Raw genomic sequence first — 12768 nt, forward strand, 5'->3', positions numbered from 1 at the left:
ACCAAAGGACTTGTATACATGCGTATAAGTACAACCAATAGACACAAAACTCTGGGGAGGGAGGGTATGTATGGGGGGGGCAATGTTAAAATATATACGCAGATAATCATTTAATTTAAAAAATGTAAAAAAACAAAACACACACACACAAATTAAAGCCTAACTGCTATTATAAACAAACAAACAAAAACACACACACACACAAAAAAAAACAACCAAACAGCCAAAACCAGTTTGGCTCAGTGGATAGAGCGTCAGCAAATATGGCCAAGGTGGCAAATTTTATGTTATATATATTTTACCACTTTTAAAAAAATTAATAATGTACCAAAACACCTTGAATTAAACACTTTAAATGGGTCAATTATATGGTACATAAATTATATATCAATCAAGGTTTTTTTTTTAAAAAAATAACAATAATAATAATAATGGAAACCTTGCCTGAGATCAACACCCTCCTGGGTGAAGCTTTTAACCTGACCAGGCCCTCAGTCACCTGACACTCCCAGGACTGCTCTGGCCTCCCCCCTCCTCTCCCTCCTCACACCGCATGGATCGCTCTGCTGTCTTCCAGTTATGGAAGGCCACCTGCGCGGGGCCTTTGCTTCCTCAGGAACCTGCGAGACCCCCCGAGTCCTCCTGGAACGAGGTTGAATTTGAGGCTGGTCTTGGGAACTCGTGATCTAGAATTTTTGGCAGCAGTTTGGCAGCACCTTCGGCGGCCTGTGTAGACATCTGTGTAACAGCGTCTGCTCCCTCTGCCCGCCTTTTGGGGCCACTCACAGTTCCAGTCCTACCCCAGCATCGTCATGCAAGCTCCTGCTCTGGCTCCTGGGTTCTCGGAGACGGCCGGGGAGGCGGCCAGAGTGCACCCTCCCGTGCTGGTTTGAGATTTGGTGCATCCAAGTGCTGGGCTGGCCAGGCCACTCCTTGAAGTCGTGGAAGACGGAAAACAGGTCGCACGTCCCAAAAGAGGAGCATGGCGCATGTGCCAGATGGGATGTTACCCGGCTCTTAAAAATAACACCCACGAGGACTGCAGCCGCACCTAACAAATGTCCACGGCGCTGAAAGTAAAACAAGCAGGATCCAACCGGAGCCCGTGCTGACCAGGACTATGGAAAAAGGCGCCCGCCGCCGAGCAGAGAGTGGGCAGGACGTGGGAGAGAGTGGAGTCGGTGTGGATGTCAGTTTTTGTTTTGTCCTTTGTTGTAAGTGATGCGAGTGACAGAGATTGAGAAAGGGGGAGTGCTGAGTCTCACAAGGCCAGAGGCGGGGAAGACCCCTCTGCAGGGGCTGTTGTGGGGGCTCCTAGGTGTCTGGGGGGCGGGGCTCCGCCAGGGGGGTATGCCATCCGCACCTGTGTTTCCCCCAGCGTGAAGCATGGCCCCCCTGCTTTACAGACAAGTGGGTTTTGTGGTGGTTGTTTATGGTACAATGTACTGCACATAAAACCTCCCCTTCAGCCATCTGTGTCAAGTACAGGTCGGTGGGATGAAGTACATTTGCCTTGTTGTGCAACCATCACCCATTTGCAGAACTCTCTCACTTTCCCCACACTGTGCCCCTTAAGCACTAACTCCCCACCTCTCTTTCCCAAGGCCCTGGAACCCATCCTTCTACTTTCTGTCTCTAAGAATCAGACTGCTCTAAGGACCTCCCTTAAGTGGAGTTATGCAATAGTTGCCCTGTGGTATCCATGGCAACCAGGGTCCCTTGGTGGCTGGACCAGTTGACTAGCAAGGCTCACGGGCGCCACCTGGTGGCCCTTTTGGTGGCGCGCTCTGCGAGAGGTCCCCAGGTGTGAGTCCCAGGGGCTGCCTTGGGGAGCTCCTTGGGTATAAAGAACAGTGTTGTCCGGTCGCGTCCCGGGAGTTCCTTGTAGCCCGCTTGCTTCGCTTAGAGCAATGGCAGCTTATTTCAGAAAGTGCTTCCATTAAACTTCGGCTGCAGCTATTGACCCTCAAGGGTTTGTCCGCCCTCCCCCTACCCAAGTTCTGGTCCCCACAGCACAATGGGAATTTAGGGGTGTATCTTCATGGGGACCCCAGAGCTCGTGGTTACAAATCACTTGGAGACCCACAGAGAGAAGAGGAATTTATAACGTGCTAGTGTGGGCTTTTATACAGCATATGCCCATTCTTTTATATGTTTCATAAATGTTTCACCACTAAAAGTAACATAACGTGTAAAATCATCTCACTACCCACACAGGAACAGAAATAGCATTGTGTCTTTATCCTCCCAATGTCCCCCTGCTCCACTCATTTTTGAGGGGTTGGTTTCGTACAAAATTGGAAATCCACAGCCTCAGAGTGATTTTCCACGGGGACCTGGGTTTCACGCCCAGCTCTTTTGCTTCATTGCCATCTCGGGCAAATGAGTGAATTTTTCTACAGTCCGTCTAACCTGCACAATGGCAATATTGACTGCACCTGCCTTGTAGAATCACTGGGAAATTTTCAACCATCTGATGCATATAAAACGCAGCTGAAAGCATAGTGAGCAATAGAAGCTCAGCCCTCACTCTCATTATAGCAAAGCTTAGCATGGTATGATGATGGCGTTCTCAGCCCACTGTTTTTCACTTGTTCAACAAGAGCATTTTTCCTATTAAAGGAAAAGTTTACCTTCTTTCTTTCCCCCTAAAGTGATTTCACTTTATAACTCTGGTCACCAAGCGTGTGGAGGTTTTCCCAGCAGCAAGCAATTCTCTGCGACTGCAGCTGGGTGTCCTACGTTTTAACTCACTCTGACACCATCTCCAGGTACACAGTGTCCGATCCTGCAGGTTACGGCTCAGCCCCACAGGACTGTCCCCCAACCCGCAACACACACACTTCAGAGGCCAGTCACAAGCCCAGTCCCACGTGCCCTGACCAACCAGCCACCGATCCGAGGTTACAGGGACCCCTCCGTGGGTTCTGTCAATCCTAGAGTGCCTCACAGAACCCAGGGGACACCTACCTGGCTTAATAGTTGATTACCTAATAAAGGATATGGCCATGGATACGGGTGAACAGCAGGCGAATGGATACCCAGGATGAGGTCTAGGGGGGGGGTCCCAAACACAGGGCTCTGACCCTGTGGCGTTGGGGTGCGTCACCCCCCAGGAGTGGATGTGTTCGCCCACCTAGAAGTTCTCTGCGCGCCCTACTCTCGGGATTTCACGGTCTCGTCATGTAGGCACGGTCAGTCATCACCTCCACTCCCTGCCCCTCTCCCCTCTCTGGAGGATGGGGTGGGTTGAAAATTCCGAGCTTCCAAGGATGGCTTGGTCTTTCTGGAGACCAGCCCCATCCAGGAGCCCCCCGGCTGCCCCCCAGCCACCTCACAAAAGGTGCTCATAGTGCTCTCATCACTCAGGAAACCACAAAGGATGAGGAGCTGTGCCAGGAACCCTGAGCGGAGACCAGTGAACGTTTTCCGTGATCTCACACTCCGTACCCTTAGCTATTATCGGAGAACATGATTCTTCATGATCGCATATTTCCACACACAGCCATCCAGTGACTCCTCCACCTCTGGGCTCCTCTCACAGACAGCGCCGCAGAGCGTGCCTGTGAGTGCCCTGCAGGGCCGCTTCACTCACTTCTACTTCAGAAGGCCCGCCCCTCCCGAGGACCAGGTGAACAGTAAATAGTTCCATCATCTCACACCATTCTCCTGACTGTGTGTAGTTCCTGGCGGCTCCATGTTTTTAAATGGAAGCCTTTTATTCATTCGGGCTGTATTTTGATACCTCACGGCGAGCCCCTTTCACGTTCCGCGTGGTTCAGGGTTCCGGTTCAGGGTTCTGGTTCTGGAGAAGGCCGCACACCGATGAAAAAGACTTTGAAAAGATTTAATTTGGGAAATGGGGGCCAGGTGGTAGTCCAGTGGGAGAATTACCCCTCCCCCTGGCTTTTCCATCCCTTTTATTAAGATTAAAATGATAGGATACACCCATATGCCCTAGGCAGGAAACTCTAATAAAAGCCAACCAGTGAATGTAGGACTAACAGGTGGGGGCTGCTTCAACTACCAATATCTAGTAATTAGCTCTGACCCTTTGAGCAATTAAGGTTGACCAGCCCTCCGGATTCCCAGTCCACAGCTCTCTATTGTTAAAACAATGATTGGCTTCCTGCACTAATCTCACTCTGATCTCGCTGTTGCTCAGCCAGGTGCCCAGCATCCTCACGGAAGCACCACGCTCTCCTGGGTGACTTGCTACATCCCCCTCAGTAGATTCTGCACTCGGCTCCGTTCTGGCTCCCACATCCACGCTCTGGGTTCTTTATGGCTCCTGTGGCCACAGGGCGTCCCTTTGGTCCCAGGGAAGCTCAACCTTTCGCACTGGCCACCCATCACCCGCCACCCGCCACCCGCCACCTGTGTCAAACAGGAGCAGGCACGCTGTGGGCTCGCCCCAGCCTGGGCTGTGGGTCTCTGATGTCCTTTCCCGCCATGAGGAATCCCTGTAAGCCCCAAGCCTACCTCCCCCGCCCACACTTGGAACTCTCCCCCCACTTCCTGTTCAGCTCCTCCTGTGCGGCAGACTGGGCCTCGCCAGCATCGCTACCCTCCCACCTGCTCATCCTGCAGAAATCGACGGGCTTGCCTCCCTGAGAACTGGGGTCTCTATGCTCCCCCCGCAGTCAGGGCCCTGTGGCTGCCCCGTCTCACAGAGCACAGCCAGAGCGACACTATGTGACTTCCGGGACGAGGCCATAAAAAGGATACAGCTTCTCCTTGGCATTCTCTCTCAATCTCTCTTCCCGCCCCCCCCCCCCCTTTCTTTTTCTTTTCTTTTTTTATACTCACTTGAGGGTATTTTTTCCCATTGGTTTTTAGAGAGAATGGAAGGAGTGAGGAGAAAGAGAGACAGAAACATCCATGTGAGAGAGACACATTGATTGGAGCAGAGGATTGAACTTGCAACCCAGGTGCATGCCCTTAATCGATGTGAGGGCTGGTGCTCTGTCCTGAGAAATAGCAGCTCAGGCCAGAACCAACTGGCAGGCCTGTGGGTGGATAAGAGGAGTCCAGCCCCAGCCCCTGAGTCTCTATTATAGATTCCAGCTGAGGACCCGGACATCACAAAGCACAAAGGTCCTGGCCTGGTAGCTCAGTGGGTCATCCTGATATGCCCAGGTATCAGATTCAGTCCGAAGTCAGGGCACATAAGAGAAACAACCAACTAATGTACAAATGAGTGGAACAACTGATCTCTTTCTCTCCCAGTAGAAATAAAATATTAAAAGAAGCAAAGAGGATGGGGAATCATTGTTTACTGGGTACATTAAGTAATTGTTTGGGATAATGGGAAAGTTTTGTAAATACACAGTGGACATGGTTGCACAACGACTTGAATGTGCTTACACCTAAATTTATAATAAAATCTCTTACGTATATTTTACCTCTATAAAAATACTGGCATCTCCCCCCCATCCACCCCCCTTCTCCCTCCTCGCCACCCAGTGTCCTCACAGGGTCCCCCTCCATGCATGCCGTGTCCTCTACTCACAAGGACCCCAGCTGTAACGGGTCGGGGCCTGGCTTCGTTTACCCTAATCGCCTCCAGAAACGGAGCCGTTCTGAGTCCTGGGCTTTGGGACTTGAACATGTCCATGTGAGGGTACACACATAGCAAAGGGCAGCCCCTTCCTGGTAGTTTGGATTCTTGTTCTGAAATAAGTGGAGGAGGAGGAGGTCTGTGCTGGGACCTGCGTGTCGGGACCAGGAGGAAACGCCAGTCGGTGAGGGGCATTCAGGGAGCCCAGCCCGCTCCCCCCACTCCCCCCAGAGGAGGCCGCCCACAGGGTGCCGGTTGAGACAGGTCCAGGCCGGCTGCGCCCACCTCCACACAGTGACCCGGAGGGAAAACATAGGTGCTGGCGGAATGGAACGGAACAGGCCTTCAGCTCATGCCTCCCAGGGCCGGAGGGGGGCTGTGGGGAGATGGGGAGACAGTGACATTTCCATCTGCAGAGGCTGTGGCGCCCTCCTGGCCTCCCAGCACGGGAGACAGACAGACAGACAGTAAAACAAGCCAGCCGATAATGAGAAAGGGAAGCCATATGATGAGATTGGGGGGTGACAGGAGGCGTCCCGTACAAAGGGTGGTCAGGGAAGGCTTCCTTGAGGAGGTGGCATCCGAGTTGGGGTCTGAACGCTGAGGAGGATGGAGTCATGGGAGGACCCAGAGCAGGGTTTGCAAACCTCAGCATGAGGGACAATTGGGGCAGGAGAATTTGTTGCTGTGGGGACCATCCTGTGCCTTGTGGGGTGAAGAGCAGCTCTGTAGCCTCTCCCCACTAGATGCCTGTCATGCCCTCCGTCTTCCCCCCCCCCCCCCGGATGTGACAGCGGGAAATGTCATCGGACATGGCCGAGTGTCCCCCGAGAGGCAGTCAGATCCTCTGATCCTGGGATGGCGGTGGGGGCAGGGACAAGAGAGGAACAGGAAGTATGACGGTGCTGGGAGGATGGGCGGGAGCAGACCTTCTCAGAAATGGAAATGTTCAAGGAAACACAGTTCGTGGGTGGAGTCGGGAGGGAGGCGGCGAATGGAGAGGTGGGCAGGCCGGCCCGGCTGTGGCAGGACCATGCTGGGTTTTTTCTGAGGCAGCACAGCAAGGAGCGGGGAACATTCCTTGCCAAGTGGAATGGGGAAACCCAGACCGAGCGCTGAACCCATTGGCCAAGCACTTCACAGCCAGACACAGAAGGTCCCCTCCCTAGAGATGGTTGTGGAGCAAAGGCGAGTGAATGACCACTGGAGCCCAGACCGAATTAAAATTTAGGGAGCCTTTATTAGCCAGCCAGGCGAGCGAATGGCCAGGCGACTGCTCTGCCATTCTCCACGCAGGGAGACCAGAGAGCAGCAGCGACCCATCCTGTAGGATCACTTTTAAGCACATTAACCACACCCTGTTTTTACAGAACAAGCAGCCCAAGACAAAACAGTTTTCCCAAGCAATGCCAGAGTCATGCCTTTGACGACCATGTTGTTCACAGGGTCATCCTGTTCCTCAGAAAGCTGGCAGTGTTCTGTGAGAGAAGGCCTAGTGCTGGGAAGGGGCCATGAGGCCGTATCTCAAGGCCTGGCCTGGTGTCAGCACTGACAGCTCTATCTGGAGCATAGTCCTCTCTGGAAGCAGGCTCAAAAATTCCCACTCTCCTACAGAGATCATACCCAGGCTCCCATTGTATTTCAGCCCCAGGCCCAGCAAAGCAGCAAAACCAGGTGGGCAGCCCTGCCCGGTGTGGCTCCGTGGTCGCGTGTCATCCCATGCACCTAGAGGTCACTGGTTCGATTCCTGGTCAGGGCACAAGCCCAGGTTGAAGGCTTGGTCCCCAATAGGGGGCGTGCAGGAGGCAGCTGATCAATAATTTTTCTTTCATCATTGATGTTTCTATCTCTCCTCTCCCTTCCTCTCTCAAAAAATCAATGCAAACATTAACTTAAAAAGGAAATCGCCTGGACTTGTGTTGTGAAATCTTCCTGAGCGAAGTCAAGAGTTTGTAACACGCTGCCGGCCCTCGGCAGACACACTCCGGCCAGGTCCCCTTCCAGGAACATTCTGTCCAGTGAAGACACTGGAGGGAAGGGGTGGCATGGGACCGGGCCTGGAAGATCCCTCCAGATGCTGGGGGGTGGGGCACAGATTGGGGGTGAGTTTCCTGGGGCGGCTGTCACAAATTCCCACAAACTGGGTGGCTCAAAACGACAGAAATACTGTATCTTCTTATTCTGGAGGCCACAAGTCCCAATCCCAGGTGTGGGTCTGGCCACATTCCATCCTCCAGAGGAGGGGCCTCGCTGGCCTCGTCCAGCTTCTGGTGGCCCCAGGCACGGCTCCTGGGCCTGTGGCCCTTCATTCCTCCAGCCCCCCTCCAGGGCCACATGGCCTCCCTCCTGTGTTTCTCTGTGCCCTCCTCCTCTTAGAAGGACACAGCCATCGGACTTGGAGTCCATCCTAAATCCAGGATGACTTCCATGCAAGACCCTTAACTAAGGACACCTGCAAAGACCCCATTTCCAAACAAGGTCACATGGTGAGGTTACGGGTGGGTGTGGATTCACCATGGAGGAAGCAGAGGGGCCTGCTGCTGTCTTCAGGCCAGAGTTGGTGGGGCCTGGCCAGGGGACACCAAGGAGATGGAGAGCCGTGGGCAGGCCAGGCTGTCCACACCACAGACACCGCCCCATTCCAACCGGCAGTGCCCGCGGGCAGGGGTCAGCCCTCACAGGGCCACCACCCTTCTCCCACTCCGGGGCCTGGGGCTCCGCTCCCTCCTTCAGCTCTCCGGGGCCTCCTGAGCTGGGAAGTAACCCTTCCACCCTCCCGTCCTGGTCCCTGGCTCTCGCCCTCCTCCTCAGGCTCCAGAACAGGGACCAGGAGCCTTTATCTCCGGGCCAAGGGCAAAGCAGAAGAATGTGCCTGGCACTCCCCTGCAGGCCGCTGCCCTCTGGGGCCGGGCTGGTTTTTCAGGTTTCGGTCAATGGAGGGTTTTTGTTCTCCACGGAAACGAAGCCAAGGGCCCTGTGTCCCCTGTCCTGTTGGGGCATATTGGGCATTGCTGGCAAATCAGCCCAGGTGTTCCTGGTGGGCCCCTCCCCCACCCCCAAAGCCTCAGTCCTCCGGGAGCAGGTGTGACCTCCCGGAAGAAGCCCCATCAGCCGGAAGCCTGGCTCCCACCCCAGGGCCCTCCGTGTGCTTATTGGAGTGATTGCTGGACTGGCAGGGGTGGGGGCGCCAGTGGAAATGCATGAGAGGTCAGGGTCGGGTTAGGGGCGGTGAGCAGGGCCAGGAGGAGGGAGGGGCATTCCCCGTGACACCCTGGAATGCCTGTGTTTGTGGGTGGTGACTCGGGGGGTTCCTGTATTCCCACCGAGCCCCGCTCTGTCCGAGCTGCTTGGGTGTTACTTGCATTCCTCCCACAACAAAGCAGCGCCGTCATGTCCCCTCACGGCTGGTCCCCAGAGGCCTTGTGCGGGCCTGGACCAGGACGTATTCTCCTGGGAGGAAGAGGACGGCTGAACCCAAGTTGGGCTGCACCGTGAGGATGTTTATCTCGTCGCAAGGTGTCTGGAGGGCGGCTGTCGCCAGGGCCAGCGGGGCCAGCGGTGGGCTGGACCCCAGGAAGGCTCCCTGAGTGGCTTTCGAGATGGCCAGTGCCCTCTCACGGATCGCCTACCCTTCATTCCGAATGTCCCTTAGGAACAAGACCTCCGAACAGGATTATACCACGTGGTCATGTGTGAGCCAATCCCTGGCAGGAACACTGGAGTTATATGACTGACAGAGACCAATCAGGATGCACTCTGTGGAGTTTGGGCTGGGGTTGGGGCTGTCTCCCCTTCCTTTCCCCTCCATGGCTCTGTGGAATCCGAAGACCAGCTGAAGCAAGAGTGGGACCTGCCAGGAAGGAGGGGGAAGGTGGGGAGTAACCGTCATACCTGGGCAGGCTGGTTTCAGATCCTTGGTTAAAAGAGGGCGCCACACTCCAGCCTTCCTGACACAGGCTCCCGCTGAGAAAGGGGCCACATGCAGACCTGGCAGCTCAGGGGAGGCCTGCGTGGCAGGATTGCAAACACAGACTTAAAGTCACCGCAAAGGATGGTCTGAAATTAAACTTTAAAAGCAGTTGTGGTGGGGAGTCACCTCCTAGACCGGTATCTTCACTGACAAGGTCAACCTTTACCTTAACTGAACCTCTCTCTCTTTTTGCATCTATAAGAACATACCCTTGAGCCAAAACCGGTTTGGCTCAGTGGATAGAGTGTCGGTCTGCGGACTGAAAGGTCCCAGATTCGATTCCGGTCAAGGGCATGTACATTGGTTGCACACTCCAGTCGGGAGTGTGCAGGAGGCGGCTGGTCGATGTTTCTCTCTCATCGACGTTTCTAGCTCTCTAACCCTCTTCCTTCCTCTCTGTGGAAAATCAATAATAATAATAATAATAATAATAATAATAATACACACACACACACACATATAAAAAGACATACCCTGGAAATGTCTGAGTAACTTGTAACTTCCCTTTTTCCGGAGCCCTTGGGGCACAACCTAAGGCGCCTGGGCACCAGCACAGAGACAGCAAATTCCTTTAACCATATCAATTGTCGAATGTGAACTATCTGTGCCCACCTAAGTATGTGTCTATCATTTTACTTTTTATCCACTCCCAGAGGTTTCCTGCTTTGCTTTCCGCTGCCCCTCTAATCTATCACCAGTGGATTTCCTGTAACCCACCTGCCCTCCTTTGGTTGCAATGAAAACCCGCCATTCTCCGGAGCACTAAGCCAATTTGTTGAGATTCTGCTTCCCGGCAATTGTCGACAGTTTGGCTCAAATCAAATGATCTCACAGAAATTCTTTACGGGTTCGAATGCTTTTACGTTCACACCTCTCACCGGGTTCTCCTCCTCTGGGGCCATGTATCACAGGTGACAGCCTCACCAGCTTCCTCCCTGGGTCTGCTGCCTGCCCTTGAAAGGCGAGTCCCAGGGAATGCAGGATGCAGAATCTGGGGTCCCCCACACCATCCCCACTTCTGTCATCAGCCGCAAGGTTCAGAGATCCCCAAGACCACCCTCCAGTTTGATAACTAGCCAGATATAAAAACTGCTGTTCGAAATTTTAACCCTGCTCTTTGGCTTCTGTAAATTCTTGCTTACTAAGACTACTCCTGCTTCAGAGAGGCCATTACACCTTCCCCAGACAAGGTTATCAGTGCTGGCGCCAGGCCAGGCCTCTGGTTGAGGTCTCAAGGCCCAGCACATATGGGCTCTTTAAGAACTTGCAAAAGGGGCTGGAAACACTCCATATTGGGAGACAAAGAAGGTAAAGACATATAAATAGGGAGAATTCCTGCATGTTTGGGCCCAGAATTTGAGAGACATTTTCCTCTGGACCCTTGCTTAATAAATGTAACTCCATCTCTCTACGTATTGCTTGGTTCTTCTTCGGTTTTCTGTAACAAGAGCACTCAGCGCTCAGCGCTCCAGCTCCCGCGGTGGCTTTATTACCGCAGCAGACACTCGCTGGAAGGGCCCAGAGGGTTCCCTGTGCCCAACTCCCTGATGCCCCTCCCCGTGGCGGTGTGGACAGTGCTGACCTCTCCCAGCAGTGTGTGACAGTACACCCGAGATATTGCCAACCAGGGGAGTCCCCCTTGCTTCGCTGTCCAGAGTCTTTATTGGGACTCCTACAGAGCTGACCCCCACTTCCAGCCTCCCTAGAGGCTAGGCTGATACTGTGCGGCTCAGTGTCCTCACCACAAATCACGTCAGGCTGTCCAGTGTGGCCCAAGGGTCCAGCTCCGTGAGGCAGGACACCGGAGGGCACAGACAGAGGTCCCCTCCCAGGAGCTGAGGGCAGAGGCTGGGCCTCTCTGGGGGAGGTCAGTGCTAGCCGCTGTCTTGGAGGTTCTGAGATCACCAGCAGCCAAGAAGGGACAGACAGGGGAGGCAGGTCTGAGAAGCCCAAATGGAGTCCACGGAGACACCTGGGGGGGGGGGGGGGGGCTCCGTGGTGGTCCTCTCCTCGCCTTTTCCGGAGCTTGGCCATCGAGCATTCGGGGCATTTTGGTTAGGGGACCTTCCCGGTGTTGTTGGTGGTTGAGAATGAAAGGAAGGCGTTTGGAGGAGAGGGGGACTCGCACCCCAGGCCTCAGCTTTCCAGGGCCTGGTGAGCACAGGCCTGAGTGCTGGCACCCCTCACGGGTCAGTTGAGGGTTTTGTCTCCAAGGGATGGGAGTTCATGTTGGCTGTCATTAGGTGAGAATTGTGTCGCGATCATGTCAGTAATTGCTGTCCTGACACCAGAAGGCAGGGCTGAATGGCCAGCTCCTCCTGTGAGGGAGGCGTCCGCTCCCTCAGCTCAGGTGCCTGGGGCTCAGGCCTGGGATTGAGGCTCAGAGGGAGGCTCTGACCGCCGTCTGGGTGTTTAAGCACAGGTTCCCGGGAGCTCCTGCCATTGAGACTGTTGCTATTTCTTAACACCCGATAGATACATGATTGCATTGAGTCCTCCCAGAAATCCAGAGATAGGACCCCGTAGTCCCTGTTCCAGAGGAGGAAACAGAGGCACAGAGAAGTCCAGCAACCGCAGGAGGTGGCAGACCTGGAAGTGGAAAACAGCTCCCGTGCTCGGGCCAGGAGGCAGACAATGAGGAAGTGAATGTGCGGTGCCTCCTCCATTGGAGATAAGCCACTTGGAAAAGGAAAGCAGGAGATGGGGAAGTTGTTATTTTATTTTTAAAATATATTTCTTTATTGATTTCAGAGAGGAAGGGAGAGGGAGAGAAAGATAGAAACATCAATGATGAGAAGGAACCATTAATCAGCTGCCTCCTGCATGCCCCCTCCTGGGGATTGAGCACGAAATCCGGGCATGTGCCCTTGGTAAAAATCAAACCTGGGACCCATTAGTCCACAGGCCAAGGCTCTATCTATTGAGCCAAACTGGCTAAGGCAAGGGGGTGTTATTTTATATGGAGTGATCATAAAACGCATTTCTGATGTGACAGAAATTCATGCAAGAAATGCTGGTGGTTTGGCCCAGGTGGTTAAAAAATACGCAAAGCCCGGTCAGTGTGGCTCAGCGGTGGAGCGCCAACCCAGGAACCAAGAGGTTACCAGTGTGATTCCCCTTCATCCCCATTGAGGGATGGGCAAGCGGAATGTTTCTCTCTCATTGATGTTTCTATCTCTCTCCCTCTCCCTTCCTCCTGAATCAATAAATACATTGAGTCCCTGGACAGGGTCACTTG

Source organism: Pipistrellus kuhlii, unplaced genomic scaffold (genome assembly GCF_014108245.1).
Source record: "Pipistrellus kuhlii isolate mPipKuh1 unplaced genomic scaffold, mPipKuh1.p scaffold_m20_p_8, whole genome shotgun sequence".
In the NCBI taxonomy this organism is placed as follows: Eukaryota; Metazoa; Chordata; class Mammalia; order Chiroptera; family Vespertilionidae; genus Pipistrellus; species Pipistrellus kuhlii.